We start from the raw sequence: 26354 nt of genomic DNA, 5'->3' as shown, positions 1-26354 counted from the left end.
CCCCCTTGGGTGCAGAGGGGGGGGACAAAAAGGGGAAATACAGGTAAAACCTTTACAGTTCTTCTTCTACCAAAGGGATAAAGGGATTTCATGCCAATTTGTTCTTAAGTATCCTTGGACCAAGGGGACTCCGTTTTGTATAAACAGTTGGTTTGGATGCTTTGGGGGCAGAAGGGCGCGGCCAAATAGGGAAACGTAGTCAAAACGTTTTAAATCCTTCTTCAACCATAGGGAAAAAGGAATTATATCCTTATTTATTCTGGAGCATCATTGGGCCAAGTGGACTCAATTTTGTATAAACGGTGCGTATTGTGGGCACCTTTTGCACGAATCCCTGCACGGATTCTCTTATGCATTGAATTCATGAGAACATTTATTCGCCTTAAGGGAATGTTGTTTCATTCTTGTGTTAATGCTGCGATCAACTGGGCGCGGTTAGTTGGGTTTTTTTTTCGTTTCCTAATACGCCTGTCACGACAGACTCTGGCAACATGCGGTCAAGCATTGTCTTGCTGGAAAATTATAGTATGACGTCTGAGAAGTGGAAGGACATGTGGTTGGAGGATCTGGTCTCTCTATCGAACGGCATTGAGGTTTTGATCCAGGACCACTAAGGGGGATTTTACTCCATGGGAAATGCCTCCCCAAACCATTACAGAAGCCCCACCGAATATATCGCGTTCAACCACGCATGCGTCGGCGAAACGCTCACCGCGTCTGCGATATACCCTTTTTCTTCCGTCTGAGCGATACAGACACAATCTAGACTCGTCGGTGAACATTACACGCCTCCATCGACGCATCCCAAACCTATTCGGGCCATGTCACCCCATCCAGTCAAGACGCACCTGCCGCCTTCGTGGTGTCAGAGGTGGCCCGACATAAGGTCGGCGCGCAATGATTCTCTCGGCACGCAAGCGGTTCCTGGCAGTTTGAGGACTGATGGGTCTGCCATGAGTACCTAAGGTATGCGACGCAGTCTCTACAGCAGTCTTGAATCTGTTGCGCAAGTGCGACAATCGAATCGCCCTGTCTTGTCGTGCGTCGTTACACGCGGACGACCGCTCCTGGGACGATCGGAAACTAACCTAGTAGCACGGAAACGTGTACAGAGACGGTTAATTGTACACGGGCCAACACCAAACTGCCGGGCGACAGCAGTTTGGCTATGACCATCCATCAACATCGCAATTGCTCTACCCCTCTGAATTTGCGTTAAGCGTGGCATCTCAGTCAATGACTAAATCAAAATGCCAACGTGGAAAATTAATGTGGCTGAGCTTAGAGTATCCGTTGAGAGTATTTGTTTGAAAAACTCCGGCTTGGCTTGATTACGCCGCGTGATTTGGACTAAAGAAGCTCACAAAGTCACACAATGACATCGTCACGCCTGGCTGATTTTAGGATAGATTATTGAGAAGGGAGATCGTTCTTGGTGTAATACCTGACCAAATATTCCATTATTTCTTTACAGCTAAGGTGTACTGTAGGGGGGAACTTTGTGCGTTTCTTTTTTTGTTCAGTATATTTTTGAAACTCGAGTTATATAAAACTCCGCAATACATAAACATACAGTCGAACCTCGTTATCTCGAACTCTTTTAACTCGAAGACCCCGTTTATCTCGAAGTATTTCTCCGGTCCCGGCCAAATCTGTTCTTTATCTTAGTAAATAAAACTCTGATAATTCGAACCCTGAAAAGTCGAAAAACTCGGATACCTCGAAGTAAAATATTGGTTTCAATAGCGTTAATCCAACATAGTATCCAACTTTCATTTTGTCACTTGTTAATTCTTTGATACAAATAAAACGCAAAAGTACGACATTTCGCCATTCCGTGTTTATGAACATCTTTCGTAAGTAGACTAGCATGAAATCAGTAAAAAAGAATTTACGATAAAACTTAGGACTGTAAAGTTTACGGAAACCATGTTATTCATAATAAAAAACAAACTGCATCAATGTTGATCAACAGTAATCTGTACTTACTGCGAGTCGGTTTAATGATTTGTATACCTAAACAGACGACATCGAAAATTAGTCACAAAGCGTGGTCATGCATAAAAGAGTTCCACAGTTAAAATCACAACCTAGGACAGCTTAACGGGTTCATGTTTTTACAGGAGCCAGTATGGCTTTGAAAGTCCATCGAGAGATTTAAGAACAAAACGATAATTGCTGTTGATTACATCGAGTTGAGGAGGTGTCAGGTGTCATACTTGGCTTTAATGAATCAATGTGTCACGTGTACGATATAATTTGTTTGTGTGTTTTCATTTACAGAATCAACTATGCGTACGCTCCATTACAGTGATTTGTTTTAGACTTGCGCACTTTCATTTCCGCATTGTAAACTACGAGATCAGAGACAGCGGGATAGTTCGGTTTGAAATGTAACAATTCAGAAGTAAAACTTGACGGACTTACAAATACAAATACAGACCTGGAAAGATTTGCCAAGATCTATACTAGCCAAAAACAACATTAATCACTAGGCCCGTCCATATTTAATAACGAGTTCACAAAATGGTACAAACGTTTTGATCGCGTTTAAAAACGAAAGTACGTTTTTCTGAAATAACTTTAACTCTATTTTTGTAAGCGTGTTTATTGTAAAATTGCATAGCTGTATTTGTTATATTGATTACGTATATCATTTATCGATTGATTAAAAGCATTAATTATTAATAAAACCAACAACTGCTAGTGCTATGTCCCAACAGCAAATTTCATACCAAATCTATGAACCCGCTTAACTCGAATACTCGGATAACTCGAAGTTTTCCCACGACCCCGTCGACTTCGAGATAACGAGGTTCGACTGTATCTTGATTACATACATTATACCTCGTTACATGTAGTGAAAATGCATTTCCACATCTGCATCGATTTCCATACGTTGATATCAAGCAAAAAAACTTCGATTTTCCAATAATCAAAACTAGTTATTTTCCTCGCTTGCACATTTCTTCAACTTAATGCCTTTTTTTCCATTTAACAACAAGTTGTTTATTTCCCATATCTGACGCTTTGGTCATTTGTCTTATTTTGCCCATAAGACTTGCTATTTTAAACTGGAATATTTATAGTGCTTCATACTTTGTTTAATTCTCATAAATACACGGAAATGAAAATAACCAAAAACAAGCACATCGTGCCCGCTGCCTCGCTATGGCCCTTCACCCTAGGCAAAGTTTGTAATGATAATGATGTTATTCCGGGAAAGACAGTAAAAATGTTGGCATAGTAAAATCATTTATCACATAATGTACTGTGTTGTCCTATAAGTGTAAGATCCTTTTATCACATATTCAAGATTTGTGGCATTTATTCGTGTTAAACGTCAATTTTTATGCAGCCTTGAAATGTAAAAAAAAAAAACCATTTTGACTCCAGTGCGTAAGTCTGTGACGTCAGGTACCTGTCCTAGGCGTGACGTCACAATTGAAACAATTGAAACTTATAACCAATCACAGGGCTGGCTGATAGGTCATATTATATGTGTTAATACACAAAAACATATATGACATGGGTATATTCACTGGACAACACAGTACATTATGTGATAAATGATTTTACTATGCCAACATTTTTACTGTCTTTGTCAAAAAAACAACAACCTGAACACCCACAGATGAAACGGAGTTCTTAACGAAAAGAATGAGACTAAGAAACTGTACATCAATACATAAACTACCTCCATTATAAAGACCTATTAGATATTGGATTTGCAGAAAGATAGGGGGTCGTATTTGCATAAACATACATATCTATCACATAAATGACCAATTTTACTATTTTACATAGATTTGAAATGTTTAATTTGTCATTATTATTGTTTTCATCGCATTTAAAATTTAAAAATCTGGAACTGCTTTGCACTACATGAAGCGACAATTCTATGATCGGAGGACTTTGGTTATTACCCAATACGGTCAGCTGATAACACATAATTGCGCGTGGATTTGTTGTTTCCAATCATGAATCTTATGTGATACATACAGTTTTACATTCGTGTCCATCTGCTACTTAATTTATCAAATGATTAACAAAATTCAATATGACGAAAACACGCATGCAAGATCCTCTATTTTTTTTTTACCTTTTTAATCGCAAATATTGAAAATTATTTATTTTTTAAAAGATAGAGGAGGTGATATTTTCACTAGTAAATAAAAATGACACTTTTGCTGATTTGACCAATTAATACACTGAGTACAAGTGGCTAAAATGGTCAAAGCGTGGAAAGCTTGACAATACGCAGGCCTCGAAAAAAGCATCAGCCAAATTTACTGCCAAGAATAATCTGATATTTTACCTTTCATGGGGGAACTATTCTCTGGATGAAACAAAACGTAGTAATTAAGTATGCTCATCTCATCCAATGCATACACTACACCTACTGACCCGACGACTGGCTCGGGCGTCGTACATATTGTTTTGTTTGTTTTGTGTTTTACGTCCTATTAGCAGCTGGTTTGGTGATGGAGGTAACCGGAAACAGGAGGAAACTGTGACCAATATCTCTGAAAGGTCATGCATGTCTCGAACCAACTATCAAAGACGGTCAGACGACTTAAAACCCCGGCGACCGCAATCCCTCTCTGTATATTGAATAGCGAATGAAATACTTGAAAATACAATACTTTTTGAGAAATATTCGAAACATCGAAAATGTTTTGTAGTTGTTCTGTTTAAGCATTAGCATATCCCTTGTTTTTACAAAGGCGGTTAGTGGTATGAAATCAACTAAAATAGGAACGACATGTTAGCTTAATAATTATAAAATATATGATTTATCTTATCGTCTGTCCGAAGAAATAACGCAGTACCTGCATGTTAAGACATAACGATAAGATCTGCCATGTGCAATAGCGATTCCAGACAACGCTGTAGCTCTAATATTATCACCTGATGATATGTTACCTCTAGAGTCTAAAACAAATATTTCATTTGAGTATTATAAACAGGTTACACGATATCAATATTTTGAAGATCTATAGAGAAAGTACATCTGTTAAATTGTATGGCATCGAAAGTGATACATCCATAAACAACAGCATTCTGGGAACAAAAGACATTCCGAGTTAAGACAGTAATTGAGGTTCCTTTTGTCATTGCAATCAATTAAGGTGTTATTTGAAAAAGAGAGCTTTAGCTCAGATCGTTCGTCATTTTCTTTGCACTGGTTAGAAAATACTCATTTATGATCACTACACCATGTTTATTATATAGAGTCCAACACATGTGCTATCTGAATCAGTGACGAACTGCCTAAGTGCACCCAAAACATGTCAGACTAGCAGAAGGAGCGCCAGCCAGCAAAAGTCCATAGCAATCGCTAGAACAGCTTTTGTCGTTCGTGATTCAAGGGTTCTTGCATCAGCAGCAAATGGAAAAGGTAAGATATATTAAAAATATACGTCCACTCTCAAACATATGAGAATTTTTCACACTCGTATCAGCAATTAAAAATAAAAGTTATGCATTTGCTGATGAGTTACGTAACCTTTCTTAATAATGCAGAACCAGTGTCAACACTCTTAATTCTCTATGGTCACTTTTATTTTGGACATTCGCTCAACGATTTCAATGAAGCAAGTTACGGATGATGTATTTAGTCGTTCATAAAGCAGACAATCATATATCTATCCATAATGAATTTCAGCCTCTATTTTGATGTACTTACATACGTTTAAATTGAAATTAAAGCATGATTTCTCAATTCTAAAACGTTAACTTTGTGTGTATAATACCAACAGTTTGATGTTTGAAAGGTAGAAATAAAAATTATCCTTGTTATACAATCATTGTATATCTGAAACCTCAGTATTTAAAATTGTGCAATAACGGTCAATGGTTGTGTGCAATTCGCACAAAAATGTGTAAGACTGTTATGAGCCTGAAAGAAAAAAATTGATTTGTAAAAATAAACCAAAATAAACCAAAATAATTTATGGTAGAGGGAAATAACTTCATAGGTTTGTTTCCGGGTATTTTGCTGTCTTTCAAATTTCGTTTAACTAGTTTATACTTTTCCCTGCCGGTTATGAGGTCACACTTACGGATAGTTGACATGACAACAGGCTTTGATGGACGATGGAGGCTAAGGTTAGCAACGGTTATTAGGTAATTTCTAGGAAATCCTACCTACACTAAAGCTCTAGCGCAGAAATTTTAAAGTGGACTTCATCTCGCTATGACGTCATCAAAACCAACCCGTCAGTCCAAAAATACACTTTACAGTCATACGTCAAAACCAACCCGTAAGCCAAATGCATATGAACACACTCTACAGTCATAAAATAAATCGATGACGTCGTCGAAAGCAACCCGTAAGCTAGGTATCAACTAGCATAAGCCGAAAAACTCGAAGACGCCGTCAAAACCAACATGAAGAGTGAATTTGTAAGAAATTTTTGTTTTGTTTTTTATTGTAGAAAAAAGTTCCGGCAGTTTATAAACATTACAACTATGTCGAAATCATTCTCACTACGATCAGTCCACTGCTCCCGCAGTCCACACAACCCCTGATACTGCTCCCGCAGTCCAGACAACCCTGGGGACGTCATCTGAAACAATCAAAGGTATTAACCAGTACATTGCACCCCATTGGATCGTCATAAAATTAAAATGCCCCCATAGGATCGTCTATACTACTGCGGACTATTTTTTGTGTGAAGCAGCGGAAGAGTACTTCCGGTTCTGTATTTTTTGCTTAACTAAAATGCCGGACAAGTGTAAGAAGTTGTGTTAGTGTGCGTTTTCTAATGGGCAAGTAAGAACTCATAACGTGCATGTACAGTTTATTTGTGGGGTAAACGGACAAGTGAACAGCAACTTCTTATATATTTCGACATTATTTTTACTTTAGTGTCGGGTCGCAAGGTTATTGTTCGAAAAGTTTATAAAACTGCGAATATTCGACCATTTGATCGAATTAGCGGAACCAACGAAAGCCTTCTACTTCTTTGTTCAAGGTGCATAACTTTTACAGGATGGCTTGGGACATATGGATAACCTGTAGATATATATCGGCAAACAGAAATACAAAAGAAGGCAATATACAATGAATGATTGTATCGATCTAAGTATAAATGTGAACTATCGTCCTCCTTAATAAATTGAGGACTAGGACAATTTCTTATTATTGACAATCTGTCACTACATGCTGAATGCTGCTTGGTTTTCCTGTTCCATTTAACAAACATTTCCTCAAAAACCTTGAAGGAAAGTTAAAGTTGGGCATCCCTCATTATATCATGTTCACCTACTGTCTCAAAGTAGTCCAAATTGTATGGACATCATCGATTTCAATGAGAACAATTTTCCTTTTTACTCAACTTATCATATATGTCTTCGCCAATTATTTAATTTACACGTGCTTAACTGGAGTTATTACCTAATCCCTGACCACAATAGAAAGTAATCAACCATAATTCCATAGTATAACCATAATATAACCTTAATAAACCAGTGGAAACTTGTACATTATTAAATTCCATCCCAATCGCCTGTTGATGACGTCACACATTTAAAATTTGTTTGCTATAATTCTGCATAGTGGGGCCCAAACGTATGTTTTGTTGTTGACGTTATGAAGACTTATCAGGATTTATTGTAAGGTAATGAGATAATTCCTCCAGGGTTTGCGGAAACAATGGTTATTGATTGAATGTCAGTGTAAAATGTTAAAACAAACGTGTTAAAACATGGACTTCAGACAAAAGTCTTTGTGTGTTCCTGAACTTGTGCAAGATTCAATGATTAAGGTAGTTGACCACTTAGGATTCCCTGCCCACGATATTTACATGTCGAAGTGTATTCGCTATATAAGTGTTGCTCTGAATATCATGACTTTAGCGATACAGTTCTATGAAGGCTCTTGACGAGTTTGGTGATTGCCATCAAATAATGTTTGTGTTTCAACGATAAACTGATGAAACAATGAATTTAAACATATTTGATGCAAATATAGATACATCGGTAAATATATTTGAATTTGATTAATTTAATTCAACAGACAGAATCCAAAACGAAAATAAATGAACTTGTTAAACAGCTTAAGCCTTACATTTTTGTAGTACTCTTTAATACATGCACAGTAAAATATGACAAATCATACTATCGATATAGTCTGCATCTTGACTAATTGTCTGGTACATACATTATAGGGGTTCTTATTACGAGAGTAAGCCGGAAATGTTATGACTTCTATCATGGCCTGAATTTTAAAGAAGGAATTTCGTGGTGGTCGATCAATTCCTAAACTACATAATAATATTGACTTAAATATGGAAGGAAATCATAACAGATGCAATAGTTGTTGCCTTGTGTGTTTACCCTTGTGTTTGTGTCTAGTTTGGTTTCTTTTGTAAATATTTAAAATGATCAATATCTGTTTGAATGTTTTCCATATTCACTGACGTGTTTTTACTAATGATATCCGATGCTGGTACCATGTTTTTTCTATTATACTATTATATACAGCTATCAAAGTGTTTAAGCTAAACTGAAACAAAATATACTCTTTTGATGGAAAATAATAAAGATGTCTTTTGTTTCTTTTTCAATCAACAAAACAATACTTCTGACGTCATTTACCTTGTTTTGCATCAATCCTGGCTCCGCCCGAACCATAACACTACAACCTACTGGTGTTTGTAAGTAACGATAACTATTTTCATTACTCTGTTTATATTAGAAGAGTATTTAGACAGCACATAACGAATAGTTAAAAATGACTCACTCTAAAAGTCATGTCTTTCTGAACAGTTATAATTACATATAAGATGAATGAATACATCATTGTTGTATACGTCCGCGCAATAAATAAGTTAGAAAAACACAAATGTGTGGACTCGCTTTTATCACATACCTTCCTTATTTGGTATAGATCGATACAATGATTTTATGAATTTTGATATTTTTTTCAAATACCTGGAACTTTTCAGTTCGCCATGACAAGAGGAATCCCATAAAAAGTAGTTCCGGCTAGTAGGTAAATACAACATTTCGCATTGCACATGTGCGATACAGAACGTTGTATTTTATGGTCTGAACATTGCTTGAAATTTCTATAACAAGATTCAACAGGTATGTGATACAATTTGAAGTTAAATTATTTTAATTGTCATTTCAACTTTAGTACCTGCGTCCTTTTAGTAACTGGTCTACTGTAAGTAGAATTATTGATGGTACATATATTGTATTTTTTTCATAACAATGATAGAGAATATAAAACATCATTAACCAAACTACAATACAAAAAATCATAACTGAACAAAATTATGTAAAAATAATTGCCTACGTGTATAGCTTAAATGAGTCGAGAGCATATCAAGAACAGGTTTCGTACAATGCTGTTAAAGGAGGCAATGCGTATTTTCCCCTTTTATCTCTAATAAACAATTAAATAAGGATAATGTATAGAATACATATCGGGAAAAACATACACATACATAGGAAGATAAATAAAAAAAAAACGATGTGGATTGGAAACATTATCTACTTAACGGAAGTACAGTAGTCATAAAAAATACTTGATGTAAACATATTGTTACATCAACAATCTTTGAGATATCAAAATACAGCAACACTACACTATGCATGATTTTGATTTAATTAAAGATACATAATTTTTGTATATTTGTTATCTTTTATTCGATTTTTTATTTCTTGAAATCGGAGGAATCAAACGTTACCTTTTAAATACAAAGCTCATTGCAACATAGTGAAAAGGTATGCAAGCAAGAAATGATTTGGCAGTAACATGTATCGGAACACTCTAGGTTTTATATCAATTAAAACATTCATAAACACTATATGTATACAGCAACTACACAAACCAACTAGCAACATGTTATTTCTGTCTCAGATATTTTGTTCAAATGAAACTATTCCCGGTAAATTGTCATATTGAAAATCAATCATCGGAAGACTCGTAAATATTGATGGCTTGCAAGTAGTATACTTACAGTATACGAAGCACGATTATTTTTTACTTTTGTATTATGTGTTTTTAAGTCATTCGTTTTTTATTGTAAGCATGCCAAGCCCCTGGAACAGTAAATCCTAGAGTCAGAAATAGAACTATCAAAAGTGTTCTGGTGGAATGCGAATACAAAGGAAACAACACAATGAGAACCATACCGAATAGTGATTCCAACGGCAGTATCAGTGTTCCTAACTGCACTATAGTAAGAATTATTATAACTTGATCGCATTGCTCGAGTTTCTCCCAATATCAGAACAAATGTAATTCAACCACATGACAAAACAAAGTGTTTAACAACTTGATTCATGATCTTCTGACATTTTCTTAAATCATTCAAAGTTTGTAATATTACACATATCTAAAACTTTCAATCAAGGCACAAACAATTACTTTTATACAAAAACAGATTAATTATTCTGTTATTTCTCAATGTTATTAATTGTTGAACACACAATCTTTATGAATTGTAGCCTTCAACAATAAATATCAAATCATAGAGGTTACGACAATAAAGTAATAAAGTACTTGCATTGGTTAACGAAAGCTAAATGAAAACATGAGATATTGCAATACAAACTATGTCATTCTGTTTCTCCCTCAACCACTGTAGGTTTCTTTACTCATTACTCACTGGATTAACCTATTAGTAGTTGGTTAATATTTTTGGTTAACCACTAGTAGGTAACACCCTGGACGTGATTTCATTGGTCAATTGTTGGTTTATGACGTCAAGTAACACTTTCTTTTTAGACGTCATTTTCCATTATGACGTCATTCTTCATGGCAATTCTTTCCCCCACGTGATGTATTTTCCAAGGGGAAAATGTGGTCTTTCAGATAAATTACGAACGTTAAGGGAGTAACAGGTCCCCAAACTCGAGATGATTAAGTATTAAGTGTGTCAAACTTTCGCAAGTTATTTTTTCTAATTGTAAAAGACACTCGGTAAACCTCGTGCCTTTTTACAATTTTAAAATTAACAAATTCGAGTTAGATAAATATGAGAACCTACCACCATTCGTTGGAGAACCTCTATTTATATAACTGTATGTCATAATTGGTTTTGTTATGTAAATGGGTTGCTATCATTCATCAAATTGTATGAAATGTGTATCCTAATTGACAGGTATTATTCGAGCTTTTACTTGTGTTGTGACTTATAGTGAAATATTCATAATTTGTTTATTTATTGTTTTACAGAATACACCTGTTAAACTTGTCCTTTTCAGTGTCAACCATAAGTCAATCGGAGCTGTTATAAAGGAGGACAAATCGCATGTAGTTAAAGAGATCATCGTCATTTTTAACGGATCACACATAACGGTCAACCGAAGTTTTGCCAAGTATGTGTTCATTGTAATTAGTTTTACTTGCGAAATATCACTGCATGAATACCACATATTGGACATCAGCAATGCACCCTAAAACTATTTATACAACAAAAACATGCATACATATATTAATGATTGTCAGAGTGGTTTATTAACCTGTTTATACAAAATTATGACGGTATTTACTAACCTTCGAACACATCAAGCATTAACATACTTTTTTTTTTTTTTTTAAATGTTAATTATTCAATCAACTCTAAAGGGATCATGTTGAATACAAAATAAAACGAAATAAAATGACTGGAATAAAACGAAAAAAAAAAAACTTGAAAGTTTGGGAAAATAATGTGTCTGCTGCATCACTTTGGATATAATTGAAAAAAACATATAATTTGGAGGCCTCTGCTGATTCGCATTTTTTGTCTATGTCTCCTGCTAACGGGACAGTAAAGAAACCGAAATTGAACTTTTGGATTTGTATTATTTTCTCTCATGTTCTATTTTTAATTTTTATTTTTATTTACTGATTTAAATTTTTTCGCCGACGTCTCCTTATGCCCCATCTTGGTTTGACCTAAGTTCTCGCGTGAACGTTAAATCTAAAACTAAGTAACGAAACTCTGTTATGTCTTGTAGTTTGACCTTTTTGCAAGAAACGATTTTGATGTTTCAATTTACGGAAAGTAAATAGTATTAATCAATGGATTATTTAAGCATTGAACTCCGTTCTTTTTTCAAAACTGCAGGTTGACAGATTGTCTTATCATAAACAATCAATTTATACAATGTACATGTACCAGCTGAATACTAATTCGCGTGTTAGTGGAAAATTATATGACGTGTAATAACCAATGTAGCAGTTGTTTAAATGTGTATGATTGACTGCTTATCGGCTTTATAATGGCGGCTTCCAGCTTTATGACTTTCAATTTTTCGTACAACTGAAATAATTGTTTTAACTACATCATCGGTCCAACAATGATAAGGCACTAGAAAGAGGAATGGCAATGAAGTGATGTTATGTTTTCCTTAGGAAAATGCTCATTCGTAAAATAATTTGGAATAATCGAAGTGGAATTTGAAAAATTATCATATATTTCAAGGAATAGTGAAATAATATCCAATGATCTAAGGACTCATACAACAGTTTCCGTAACTGATGAAACATTATCTTTACAACAAATGCCGAATCACTGTTTGCATTCCTTCATAATCGTGGCCATGTCGATTAATCATCGATTACCAACGTTTCACTTTTCGTTAAAAAAGAGAAGAGAAACAGAAAGAAAGCAGAAAAAAATATGAAGAGAAAAAGGATGATTAACATCAGCTTGTTATGTGAAGCTTGAAACGCGAGCCTGGCAGCTTACACACTAGTGCATGTACCGTGATTTCTCTTCGTTCTCATTAACGTGCCGTTAACGTGTACCTGATTTTAACGCGACACTTACAGCTGCAACACCTAATGCAAATTTTATAAAAAGAAAATCATGGCATTATGATCTGATCTGTAGTATCAATTATTTCTCTCTATTTTCTAGTTCCTTTCTTGTTCCAACGGCACTCATACACATCCCACTGCGTAATACATTGACCATGAAGGTGATAGGACACGACATTAATTCAAGTCCAGACCGCTACTGTTAATATAGCGCAAACTTATAGGTTACAAATCACCGGCCCTGGTAATATTGCAGAGTGCATATAACAACCACTGGCAATGAATACAATAGTGTTATCATATATAATTTTGTTCAGATAAATTATATACAAAACAATTTGCTTGTAATTCCAGTCATACTATAATCCCGTCAGATACAGACAGAATTAATACTATCAAAAATAGTCTATCATCATTTAAATACGTATTACTAATGAAAATTCCGATATCCAATTTCAGACAATTTGTATCTTCTCGTGTGATGCTGCCTCAGATTTTAATTTCCAGAAGGATTTAAATCCGTTATACTTCGACCGGTGAGCACTTAAAGTATATACAGCATTTAACGCTGCCTTTTGCGGTTTATGTTGACAGTGATGATTTTCTGTAATAAAATTACTGCTAAATGTGAAGTTTTCACATATTTCAGGACAATCATCTGCGAGAAAGTACTTTCTGAATTATTATGTTTTCATTATAATGCAATTGACACATCTATTTGTTATGTTAGTATCTGATATTACATACTGTATTTGTAGCAATACTGACCATGAACAGCCAGATCTTTTTCAGCTAGCTCGTTTTACCAAGTGATGTTTGGTTTTATTGTTTACGTGCTTTCATGTGATACGCCTTAATGACAACTCCAACATACATGTAAATGTGCCGTATCCCTCATTAATGAAATACTTTTTATAGAGACAGTCTCATATACGTTTTTCAGTGTGTACTCAATTTCTTTCAGGAAACCAAACGCTGATTATGGTGTTTTAGGAACATTTCCAAATAATAAAGCTAAAAAATCTGAAGCTACATGTACTATGGTCGGTTTCCGATTGGTTGATTCTCCTGTTGTATACCTACGTTGTGTTGTCGATGTTTGTAATGAGGCCGGTTGTCCATCTCTGACTACCTCTACGACCACGACCACTACCACGACCACACCACACGCAGCCACGTCCGCGCCAATAACGGTATGACCGTTACAGAAAAACTAAGAGCGTTCTATACTGTATAATGCAAAAAAAAACAACACCATGCTGTTCTCCAGTTAACTGATGAATGAATGGATACATTGATGAAATGTCCTTTCTGTGTATTCTAACGTATTTTGAATGTTCTTATTTTTCCTATATCTTCTGCCATTATGATATGAATATCTGTCGATTTCTTCATGCCTTGCTTATGTTTGGCTGCAGGTAAGGCAATATGTATATGCATGTGCGGATTGATTCTAATATTTATCGATATTTTGATTACTGAATAGATTGATGGAATGTTGCCTCATTAATTGGTTTATTGTTTAATTGGTCGTCAGTATTAGTAAAGGTGCATCAACATTTTCCTAACACTGCTGCTTGCGAAGATCGTATTGATGCAAGAGTTTGAAAAGAATATTCACTGCAAAAACCTCTATTCTTAATTTTTGATAGATTATTAAAATTGTAGTGTGATTATTATACCTCTTGTCAAATGGTATCCCTTAATACTGAATAATCGAACAAACCGTTAAATGATGGTCAAATGATTTGAAAAATTAAGTATCGCGCTGTCTCTCAATAAAAGTTTGTCAATTCAAACGCAAATCGCACAAACACATTTACAAATCAAAACAACTAGGAGAAGAGGTTGTGAAAAGCATACCATACAATTTTGATTGTACGTTATACGAAAAATATATAAAGTGTCATTATTAATTATGTCTGTTTGATTTTTCAGGTTCTACCATTGGTGACAGAAGATATGCTTTCATAGCAAGCCTTTTACTTGCAAAGTATTTCATCTTTTTCCGTTAGAAAACTGCACAGGAAAAGAAAGTTACATAGTCTTTTATTTAATTGAACAAATTAAAAAAGGACAAAATGATATCACTGACCATCATGAAATCATAATGTTATTATAATACATACAATAGAATGGCGTTAACCATTGTATTTCATTCTTTTTATATTCATGTTAGATATATCTTTTCCCCTTTTTTAACGTATCGCACCATTAAAGTTTTTTTTTAATAAAAGCATCATTGGCCGTTATAGTACCAACAAGGATACACTTTCGTATACATTTCTACATATATGTGATATTAGTATAAACGAAATGTATAATACGACTCATGACTTTTTGAGTCGGATGCAGCTCCGGCTCAAATTGTTGATCATACTGGGACCACTATAGCCCGTCCAACAATGAATAAGTTAACTTGATTTATAGGTGCACTTCTAAATCAGTTTGTTTGTCTCAAATGATTTATGTCGTTGAAGCCAGCTAAGATCGTAATCAAAAATAATTTCAATGGTATTTGTTTTTAATTCAAGCTTTTTAACTTGGAATAATCTGATATTCTGTGTCGTGTTATCTACGTTGTATTTGTATTAAGTAAAATACGAGAAATAATAAGATATTCAAAACATCAAACGTCTCTTTTTTAGTAGATATTATATTGTATGGACATCATAGGAAGGGAGATAACTCGACATTTATTTGATTACAGAAGTTAGTATAAACTCTTCTTATTAACAACGGAGGCTTATCGTCCTTTGCTTTTTGAAAACATTAACTGTTAGTTAGAGAAGATATTAGTCAGAACATCTTCAATAAGATTCATAAGTTTCGAAATGTGTTATATCAAACATTGATATATAAACCGGATGTTTTATTTCACCAAGTTCTTAATATTTGTTTAATGATTTATAATTCGTCCTGCAATTTGATATAAATGGTACAGGGTAATATACGTATCCGTTTTTTTGGCAGCGTATGTTAACGGTTCCATTTATTTGTTGTGTATTGTAATTAATCCGATCACAATCCAAAACAAATCTTAAATTAAAAAAAAATAAAAAAAAAACCACATTAGTTTCATTTGCATGTATTTAAAGTAATGTTTGTTTCAAATGTGTATATATGATTATTTGTTTAAACTATGCTGATGATTAAACTATGTTTCCATCAAGGTTACGACAAATTTGGGGACTAAGCAGGGATATTTAGTGTTGTTAGAAAAAATAAGTCCTTTTATGTTATACAACCAACATTTCCTAACCATTTTATTTAATGATAACTGTTTCAGTACTGGATAGTGGGCAGTTTATACTAAACACCCAAACAAATTCTAAACCAATAAATGAGGCCTGCTTGATTGATTGATTTATTAGAATTTTTCCTACGTTCTTTCATCGACTGCGTCCACTAACAAAATTATACTGACAGAAGAAAATAAATATTATTTTTCAATGATGATTGATGAAAATGATAAATAATCATTCATGTCGTTGTACAGCTTGTGAAGCTATATTTGCGGTATTTGTAAAATTACACAAGTCTTAATGTCTACTGTGGATTTTTTATTCAATGTTTAAAACAAATTTAACACTAATTTTATAAAATATGATAAAATGCATCACACAACCAAGTTGCAAGAACATGAAAACAACAAGCTTATACCGAAATATCAACATATAATGAATAAAGGAAAAAGTTACATAGAGACAACGTAAGTGGAATCTGCTTCATCGATGACACCCGACATGTGACTCTATGTCACGTGCAAGCATAACAACTAGGGTAGTGTCATATTTATATTATCAACATCAATGTATTACAAGGAATAGCAAATACTACAACATATCTTAATTGCGACCATTGCCCAAAGACTTAAACTGAATGAAAACCCTTAAAATATATCTTATTGCAAACACAGCCATTACCAAAATAACCCCTTCACCAACCTTGAGATTAAAACAGCACCAAGAAGATAACTTATTGACTTTTCCTATATTTCCGTCACCATAATACCATCTATCAGCACTTGCTAATAAGTCTCCTAATCATTTCCATACATAGTAAGATAAGGAGATTGTTTTACTTTGTCAAACATAGTAAAACAAAAACACCTTTTTAATTCCATTTTTAACCTTGTCCGTGATCAAACAGAATTATACATGACTCCTATTACATTAATTACTACTATTGATACGGATTGTTTAGAAAGCAATAGTCAACATGATCTCTTGTATGTGATTAAACGCTTTCGAGAAATCAATAAAAGGACAATGTGAGGTTGTTTACAGTTGTGTAGGGAATTGGTAGGTTTTATTACACTATTCGTTAATTAGCACACACAAAATACTCAATAATGTTTAGTATCATCTGAAGAGTTACTTCCCCTCGCACATGAAAAGCATTTTTTTGCCAGTCATGAATGCATCGTATCAAATGTCGCCCCATGTCAATATAAATGACCTTGTGTTTTGAAAGCATGGACAAAAGTGATTAAAATAGTTTTTTGTTTAATTTATAGGTTAACAAATTAACATAACATAACTGAAAATGTCTAAGCTTAGCTGTAAACATATGATAACAATATATCATTTAAATGTCAAACATGTTTATTTACGGTAATAAGTATAAGATTTACAATATTTCACGCTGTTCTTAGAATTATCAATTCGTGTCATTTTTGTATAAGAAAAAGTAATACATCACAATTGAAAAGATTATACACATAATGTATATGTCAACAGAAGATTGCTTAACCTATACAGAAACAGTTAATATATCAGTATAATTTAAATTCCAAACATGACCTTGAAAGTGAAATGCAATTCATTAACACTATTTTACACAGTTTACTGAAGTAGTAACAAGTGTAATTCTGTATCCAACATAAGTGATATACTGCATTCGTCCTTCGATATGGCGGATGTTAAGCTTTCTTAAGGCAACAATCCGCAAAGGAGTCAAATGTCAAGTTATTTATGGCGTGTAAGCCAGTAACATCATTGTGTCACAATGTACAGATGTAAGAGTTCAAAGTCAAAACAGGGGTTATCTGAGTTTCAGTAGGCCAGCGCTAGCTATGACAAGATGATACATGACTTATCTATTTAATAATTATTTTTTCTAACGGACTCGTATGTCGGTCAAAGCTTTATTATCACTGCTATGAATTTTAAGACAAATGGATCAAATAAAATCGTATACGATATGTGCTAACCGATACTGCAGATGTTCAAATCATCATTAACTCAGCTTGGTGTTGAAGTATAGTCTTGGATACTTAAAGTAAACCAAATTGTGATCAAATATTTAACCCAAACTATAAATTGACGAATGTTGGACAATATGAACGAAGGAAAGACTAAGAGGAAATCAAAGAAAAACAAGAATAACAAATGTATCCCGGGAGGGTAAGCTTCATTCTCGACATCCACCATATATCTCAATGTCAAATACAACTAAGCCACTTCATCAAATGGTCTACACGTCATTTGTTTTCTTTTAACATACTTTGTCTTTTCAAACGTATAGGACTTTTAAAAAAGGTTCAATAAATGATTTAACAATTAGCAATTATATTTCAGGAGAGTGATCAAAACAGAATAAAATAATAAAATTCCTCACCTGAGACTCGAGACAGTTGGTCAATCTATTGATAATTTGTATTACAAATACGCTTCGTCTGGAGTGTGTTCCTTTAACCAACATGGCAATATCTGGTAAGCTGTGAATGGATGTCTGGCGCATCGCAACCAAAATATGCGCTTCAGAATTAAAAAAAAATAAAAACTAATAGTCCAGTGTTCATTTGGTATTCCCGGTCTCCTAGCCATATTATCTCTCACACAGCAATATTAGTCACCAGCCGGATTGGTATTGTTTTACAAAGACGCTTTTAAACCTTCAGCATTGCCTGCGATCACCGGTGATTCACGTAAGTTTTATGTTTAAATATCACGAAATACGAAAACAAAGTAATTTGCTATATTTTTTAAAGAGCTGATATATAGTAGTGGCATCGGTGATTCACGTAAGAAGAGTACGAGTTTCATGGTCACAATGTACAATGTGTATATTTGTCCATATCGAACGTGTTGTAACCGTAATACAGTTGGCAAAATTTAATTTAAACACCAAATAAATCCTTCATGGTATGCGTCATCATCAATGTCTAAACATTGATCTTCACATCAATGTTTAACAAAATGACGGATTGAATCACGCTTTGTTCGATTTCATTGGGTGATGAATTGAGTTGCTCTTGAAACAATTTTAATGAACTGCGAATGAACCATGAAATCGACCTAAGCAAGATTCAAACCTTATATTAATTCAAACTTGTGAATTCCATTCTGATAGTTTGTCCAAGGTTCTGGAGCTTGTGCAAGTCTACGTATTGACATTTCAAAAAATATTGTCCGTCATTGAGGGACCATCATACAACATGATGGTATACGTTGATAGTTCAATATTGCCAAATTATTTAGAAACAAAACACAAAGCCATATCTGCTGACGCGTCATCGCGGAAGAATAATGTCTAAACGCGGTGCGCATGCTCAGCTGCGAATCTACGGCAGCCATCCTTTTACTAGCTAAAATTGAATGTCGAATTAGACAAGAAACCAGACGTAGCTTGAATGAACGAAACAATTTGATATGGCAGGTGACTATGCAACTGCATTTCATATAAGACGGAACTACAAGGATCTACGTTGTTTTCGATTTGGACTGGGGGTTGATACTGACACAAGAGGCAGAATGGGTAGCTGGAGTGATAATTTCTAGGGCAGTACATGACTTGTCACTACCGCTAGCAACCGTGAGCTGATTATTTTTGCTGATTGGTCGTTTTTGGTTGTTTGAACAATTTCTTGTGTAGCTTCAATAACATGCTAAATCTCTTCAGAGGTAACTTATTTGTTTCAACAGTATAGTTACCTCCCTCCGTAAAATCTGAAAATATGTATTCATAAGCAAAGGCAATGCTACTCTGGTTAACTTCCTCGGCAAATGAAACAGGTCACATTTGGAAGTCGCATTGAGTCCAATTTTGGTAGAAATTGAAATATTGGATGTTTAAACATCAATGTCTAGACACTCAATGAAAAGTGTGTGTCAGACTTGAACTTTTTGGATGTGTATAAAGCAAGTTTCTGTTGTCATTTAAAAGACGTGACCGATCGCTTTTAGTATTTTACGATTTAATACAAGAGTGTCAAAGCAATTTGTGTCCTCGTCATAGTGTATAATAAATCTAGAAATAACTAGAAAATGTCTGTAAGACATAAATGCCCCACATCAAGGATGGTACGGGACGCAACGGGACGCGTTTACCTTACGATTTAATTACATTGGAAAGAGTTCATCAATTATGAGAATGGGTGCAGCAGGTGTTTTGGTCGCTTTGTTGTCCCCAAGTAGAGGGATCAAAGCTATCAGTGCATCACACCGTATTATTATGCAAAGCAGTAGACAACTGTGTGACAACTTCCTGTAGTGAAAAGGTAAAATGCGTCCAACTGGGGCTGTGATCCTATGGTGTTCTGCAGAGCATTCGCAAAAAAATGAAGAATATCTCAATTAGTAAAATATTAACACTTTTATATAGTATTACCTCAAAATGTCGCTTTTACTTAAACTGGGTTCCCGGAGATGTGGGAATGCCAGGTAATCAAGATGCAGATTGCGCCGCCAACGCGTGTATTTCTACAATCTGTAGTACTGACAATTCATCCATTGTCGACTGAACATGTTTCATCTCAATGTCATATTATACAGATACAAGAATGTGTAATTCAATAAAGTGAGTAAAAGTCTTTCCCTGCATGCGCCCCTTTTTCATTCTGAATTTCCCCTCTTTTCAGTTCCTGCTGAGATATAATGTTATAATATGTTCTGTTATAATAACCATCCAATACTACAGGAGAGCATAAACAGCCAAATATGATTGACGTTTAACTTTTACGTTACGTTTTGCGTTTTTACATAACTTACATAGCAATGTGTGTTGTATATTCAACCGTTATTGTGTATATAATGAATCGGAAATTTCATATACTAATGAATATTTGTCCTTTTTGTATCGATTATATGTCGTATCGTTTCAAGGGACAGGAATGTGTATATGCATTAGTTGTTTTTCAACTTATTTTAAATCGCATTGGACTTTGATATAAAGCCCTGTGTGGCAGTTAACGTTATTGCATGTGTCTGACGAAAACAAAGGACCACTGGTACTTCAAAGTAAAACATATATCATTCCGTTATCCAACATCTGACAATATCTTCTTTTTATCTTGAGTATCGATACTTAATCGGGGATGATCGTCTAAAAGGGTTTATGCGTGTTATGTCATTGCAAATACACTTTTGAATAGCCGCGACGATACAATAAATCTCTTAGATCTTTTTAATATCTTCACACTAATAGAAAGATTACTGCTGTGATCTCAAGACTGACACAAGGAAACTGCGTCATTGTTCTTAACTCTATTAAAATTATTAGTTTTAGTAAGTCACCAAAACGAGTTTGGGGACAATTTATTCATATTGTTATCCTTTCTTCCTTCTATTCTTAATATTTCAGCTAATAGTCCCTGTTAATTTAACCATACAATACTAACCGATTACAGAAAAGCGGAATATAACATTCACGGAGAAATAGCGAACTTATATTAGCAATGCTAGCAACAACGGAAAAAGCTATCAATAGTTAATGTAATATAAATGTATATAATACACATGAAAATTTCTCGTACATTTTATTATTGATAAAGGCATGACAATTACGAGCATAGAGTGTTAAAACATCAGTTTCCAGTAAAGAGTGGATGTATTACAAAAAATTAGTATGGCATTCATCAATATTTCTTTATTATACCTGAACTCCATCTACCTAATACCGATGTTACAGTTAAATTTTAGTATTTAGCTAATTAATGACGTTGTGGGGGATATTATTTTAGATTTGACGCTATATGAGTAGACATTCCTTTTTTATAACCTTCAACATTAGTTATTTTACGTATTTTCGAAACGAAGCAATACTATCAACTTGTAAAAGGATTATATTTACACTGGTACCGATAGATTTTCTTTTTATTTGTATGTTATTCATAAACCACCAAATTTGCAATATATACCTAATCATTTGTGCCATATTAATAGTATGCAATTATAAATATTTTATATTAGTATTACCACGTTTGTTTGTTCTTTGTGTATCATTATAATATTAAGTTGACAGATTGTCGATTAAAAGGATATAGACGAATGTCGATAAGAGTACAAGAAACATTCTCAATACGTGTCGCTGTACTATCAGCAGAATGAAAGATAAGACATTCCATTTTTATTCACACACAACTCTAAAGCAGTATCTGTCTCTCGTCTTCCGGCTTGTAAAAGGTAAGATAGTTTATGGTTTTCTAATAGAGTGATGGCCATGTTTAGATGTATCGTTTTTAAAATCATAATCATATTATCTTGTTACATTTTATTTACTTATTTTTGAATAAGACAAATACATATTACGAAAATACACTACAACCGCTTCAGCACTTTTTTTAATATTATTGTTTCTGCATCCTACATAAGCTGTTTGCTGGTATGGGCAATATGTTAAATGTTGTAATTTTGCAATGCTGTGTCTTTATTCAGACATCAATGTAATTATCTCGTGTTGATGATATATTTAAAAGTAGGACATAGCTAGTATACTCTTGAAATAGACTTCTCGTAATTACCACTTATCATATAATTACGTACGTACTAAAAACGGTTTTTACTCAAGCAATACGGTGTTAACACAATGAAAACGACAAATATGATAACTAACCTCCGGGAAATGGATTAGTTTTCTTCAAAAAATATCTGATTCAAAGAATATTTTGTTATTGACATCAAAATCTAGAAAACACATATTTATCATTTTATTCTAATCAAAAACGTTTTTAGACATCACTTCAACAACGGTGAATATCATGTTTCATCATGTATGGAAACATAACATTCAATTGACCAATAATAAATAAATAGACGTTTAATGTCTTAGCATCAGGTATACATTAAGGCTACAAAGTAACGTTAGACAATTTTTCAGTATGTATAAAATTAGTATTGTGCTCAATTTCCCTGTGATGATATAATTATAACTTTACAATAAACCTGCATTTTTCGTCATAAAAACATTTCATTTTGTGTAGAATGGAAGCCCATTGTCTCCTCAACGTAAGATAAATAAAAAATGTTTGATTGTGGTAACTTCAGACAAATACGTACTTTTTACCTTGAACCTTTCGCCCCACACAGGTTAAATCAATATCCGTCTGGTGTGTACTACGCCCTTCACATTTGACAATTTTGTCATTTTTTTGTTGAGTTATATTCTTTGTTATCATAAATTCGCCATCAGTATAGAGGGTCAAAAGCGCGGAAGTTAAACTGCAGCGAAAACTTCCCGGTGTACAGTACCAATACAACATATACATGTACTATTTTCCTATTAACAAATAACAATGTACATAAGATATGTCAGCTGTTTAAGTCATTTCCCTACTATAAGTACCCCTGCTATAATAAATGACAATATAATGAAGGGGGTCTATTGCTGTTCGCTTATTATGATAAAGCCAGCGTTAATGAAATATAAAAAGACACGATTTTTACACTTTGGACTGAATTGTTCCGTACGCTTAGCAGTTGTTTTTGCTCGGCAATTACTGCTCCACGAGGTCAACCACGAAACGCAAGTAATACGTTTTAGCAGTATGGGCGATTACAGATTAAAAAAATTAAAAATAAAAATAAAAAAAAATAAAAAAAAATGACATATTCATGATAACAAAGTTAACAACGCTAAACACAATTTAGTTGCATTTCAGAGGTCGCAGGATCAGAATCTGTTAAAGTCCATGTACGCAGATAATGCAACCTACTTTTATTTATGTTTGTCCAGTCATTTTATACGTTTGTCCCTTTTATGAAGAACGATGTGAAGGTCGATATTAGCACGCTATTCACCCAAGAGATTGTGGAATGAAAATGTGTCTGTCATGTAAATAAATGTTTTACCTTGGTATAATTAAAAAATTCTACTGTAAAGATTTCGAGTATGCTATATACATCAATTATTTATTTAACATATATAATATATTTCGTAACAATTACGATGGCTCATGGTTAGCTATAATTTAGACAATACAAATTAAAAGCATATTGATCATTTTTTTAAGGTATTATTTTCTTAATATATTGACCTGTTTCTTGATCAACATTCTTCCCATCGCAATCAATGTCCGGATGATATTGACACTTTGCCGATATAGCTATCTATTTCTTACAGCTATAGACTGTGTAGATGAGAACTCCTAGTTCTCTTATACAAAGAAATATCGTGTCAAATTAAGAACATCTACCTTGTTTCTGTGTTTATATTAAAACATTCTAGTAACATGATGGGCTCGTTTCCGTGAAAGATTTTTTTTTAATTAACAAGTAATTATGAATGGGTTATACTTTCTACTACTGGCTTCCTGGTTTGAGGCCTGTGTATCTTTTCTTGGTGTTATTTTTCTGGGTACTCCGGTTTTCCTCTGTCACCAATTTTTGGCACGTTCTTAAATGAGTAAAGCTGTGAATAGGACTTAAAACCAAAACAGACCAAAGGAATTACCGTTGTTTGTGCAAGTTCAAGTTTTATATGATCTAAATGTGCTACTTGTTTCAGTTCTCTTTGGTCCAACTTGCTGTTATAGTATGTCGATCAAAAGTTTCATTTGCCCTTGGTATTTTTTCGTATGTTATGAGGCCACTCCTGTTCACTGTGTTCGCTCAAAGAAGAGGGTAGCTGTTTGTTTGGGGCTTTATTTTATTCGCAACAGCTAAGGTCATATCAAGGAAGTAGCCTGGAGAGACACCACGGCAAAAGAGAGTAAGGGAATACAATGTCGGCAAACATACATCGTTTAGTTTGTCGATTATTATGTTCACATGCATGATAATAAAAAAACGCATTATTACAAGGTATTCTGGATGGATGAACATAACACAGACACACACAGTTGACTGCAACTATACATTTTGGTAATAGATACAGTATGCTAGAAATGAATTACATTGCATCATACATCTGTTTCGTTCTTTAAGAAATCATCGGTGATGCTAAGTAACAACAAGTTGATTGATACAGAAGGGCTGGAGCGTTAAAAAAAGTTATGAAGAATATGTATATTATGAGCAATGCCATTATTCAATTATATCTAAATTCCATCTACCCTATACCGTTGTTACAATAACACTTGGTTAATATATCGCCGTTTTAAAAAGTGTTTCACATAGTATTAAGCGTATTTATGACGTCACGGGTAATATTCTTTTATATTTGAAGCTATACTAGTAGACATTTTTTTAGTGAATAACCTTCAACATTAATTATTTTATATATAAACCAAGGAATACCATCAACTTATAAGAGGATTATATTTGCACTGATACCAAAAGATGTTCTCTTTATTTGTATGTTACTCATAAACCACCGATATATTCATTTCACTATATTCATAATTATAGACATGTATATATGTTTATACATTATTTATACCATAATAGTAGTATGCACTTATTTATGTTTTTTATGAGTTATTCCACGTGTGTTAGCTCTTTGTGTAGCATTACAATATTAAGTTGACAGCTTGTCGATTAAAAACTACAGACGAATGTCGATAAGAGCACAAGGAACATTCCCAATATGTGTCGCTGTACTATCAGCAGATAGAAAGATAAGCCACTCCATGTTTATTCACACACAAACCTGGTTTTATCTAAAGCAGTATCTATCGCTTGTTTTCCGGCTTGTAAAAGGAAAGATAATCTATGGTATTCTAATAGAGTGATGGATATTTTTAGATGAATTGCTTTTAAAATGATAATCATATTATCTTGTTATATTTAATTTACTTATTATTAACAAGACAAACGCATATATCGAAAACTATACTACAACCGCTTTGTCTGCTTCCTATATACGCTGATTGGTGGTATGAGTAATGTGTTAAATGTGGTAATTCTGCAATGCTGTGCATTTATTCAGACATCCATGTACTTTTCTCGTGTTTATTACCTATTTACGAGTAGGACGTAGTGTTCTCCTTACATAGGCTTCTCGTAAGTACGACTTAATATATAATTACGTACGTACTATAAACGGTTTTTACTCTGCCAATACAGTGTTAACAAATGAAAACGACAAACATGATAACTTACCTTCGGGATATTGATTAGGCCTCTTTCAAATATAGTATTCCAAAATCAATATCTAGAAAATAGGTATTTATCATGTTATGCTAATCAAAGGCGTTTTCGACCACATTTAGATGACTGTGGTTACATCACGTTTGGAGACAAAGTTCTATACAACATAACATTAAATTAACCATTTAAACATTTATAACACGTCTTAGCCAAAGGTATGATTAAGCCTTCAAGATAACGTTAAACTGTTCCTCGGTATGTATAAACTTAGTATTGTGCTTAATTCAACGTTAAATTGTTCCTCGGTATGTATAAACTTAGTATTGTGCTTAATT

At 33.9% G+C, this 26354-nt stretch overlaps 2 protein-coding genes across 2 annotated transcripts in view; both read left to right on the top strand.

Annotated features, from left to right (window-relative positions):
* The window catches only part of LOC110453601, a 99236-nt gene that overhangs the window by 58604 nt on the left and 14278 nt on the right, over positions 1-26354 (top strand). The window lies entirely within an intron of this gene.
* Positions 18610-26354, top strand: part of LOC110453594 (hyphal wall protein 1-like) — a 43466-nt gene continuing 35721 nt past the window's right edge. The window contains exon 1 of the mRNA XM_021502591.1: positions 18610-18701. The gene's annotated coding sequence lies outside the window, so the exon portion shown is untranslated. The remainder of the gene's footprint in view (positions 18702-26354) is intronic.

This window comes from Mizuhopecten yessoensis, unplaced genomic scaffold (assembly GCF_002113885.1).
Source record: "Mizuhopecten yessoensis strain PY_sf001 unplaced genomic scaffold, ASM211388v2 scaffold855, whole genome shotgun sequence".
Taxonomy (NCBI): domain Eukaryota; kingdom Metazoa; phylum Mollusca; class Bivalvia; order Pectinida; family Pectinidae; genus Mizuhopecten; species Mizuhopecten yessoensis.
Note: the sequence above shows the minus strand (reverse complement) of the source record. Positions and strands in the feature narration are given on the sequence as shown.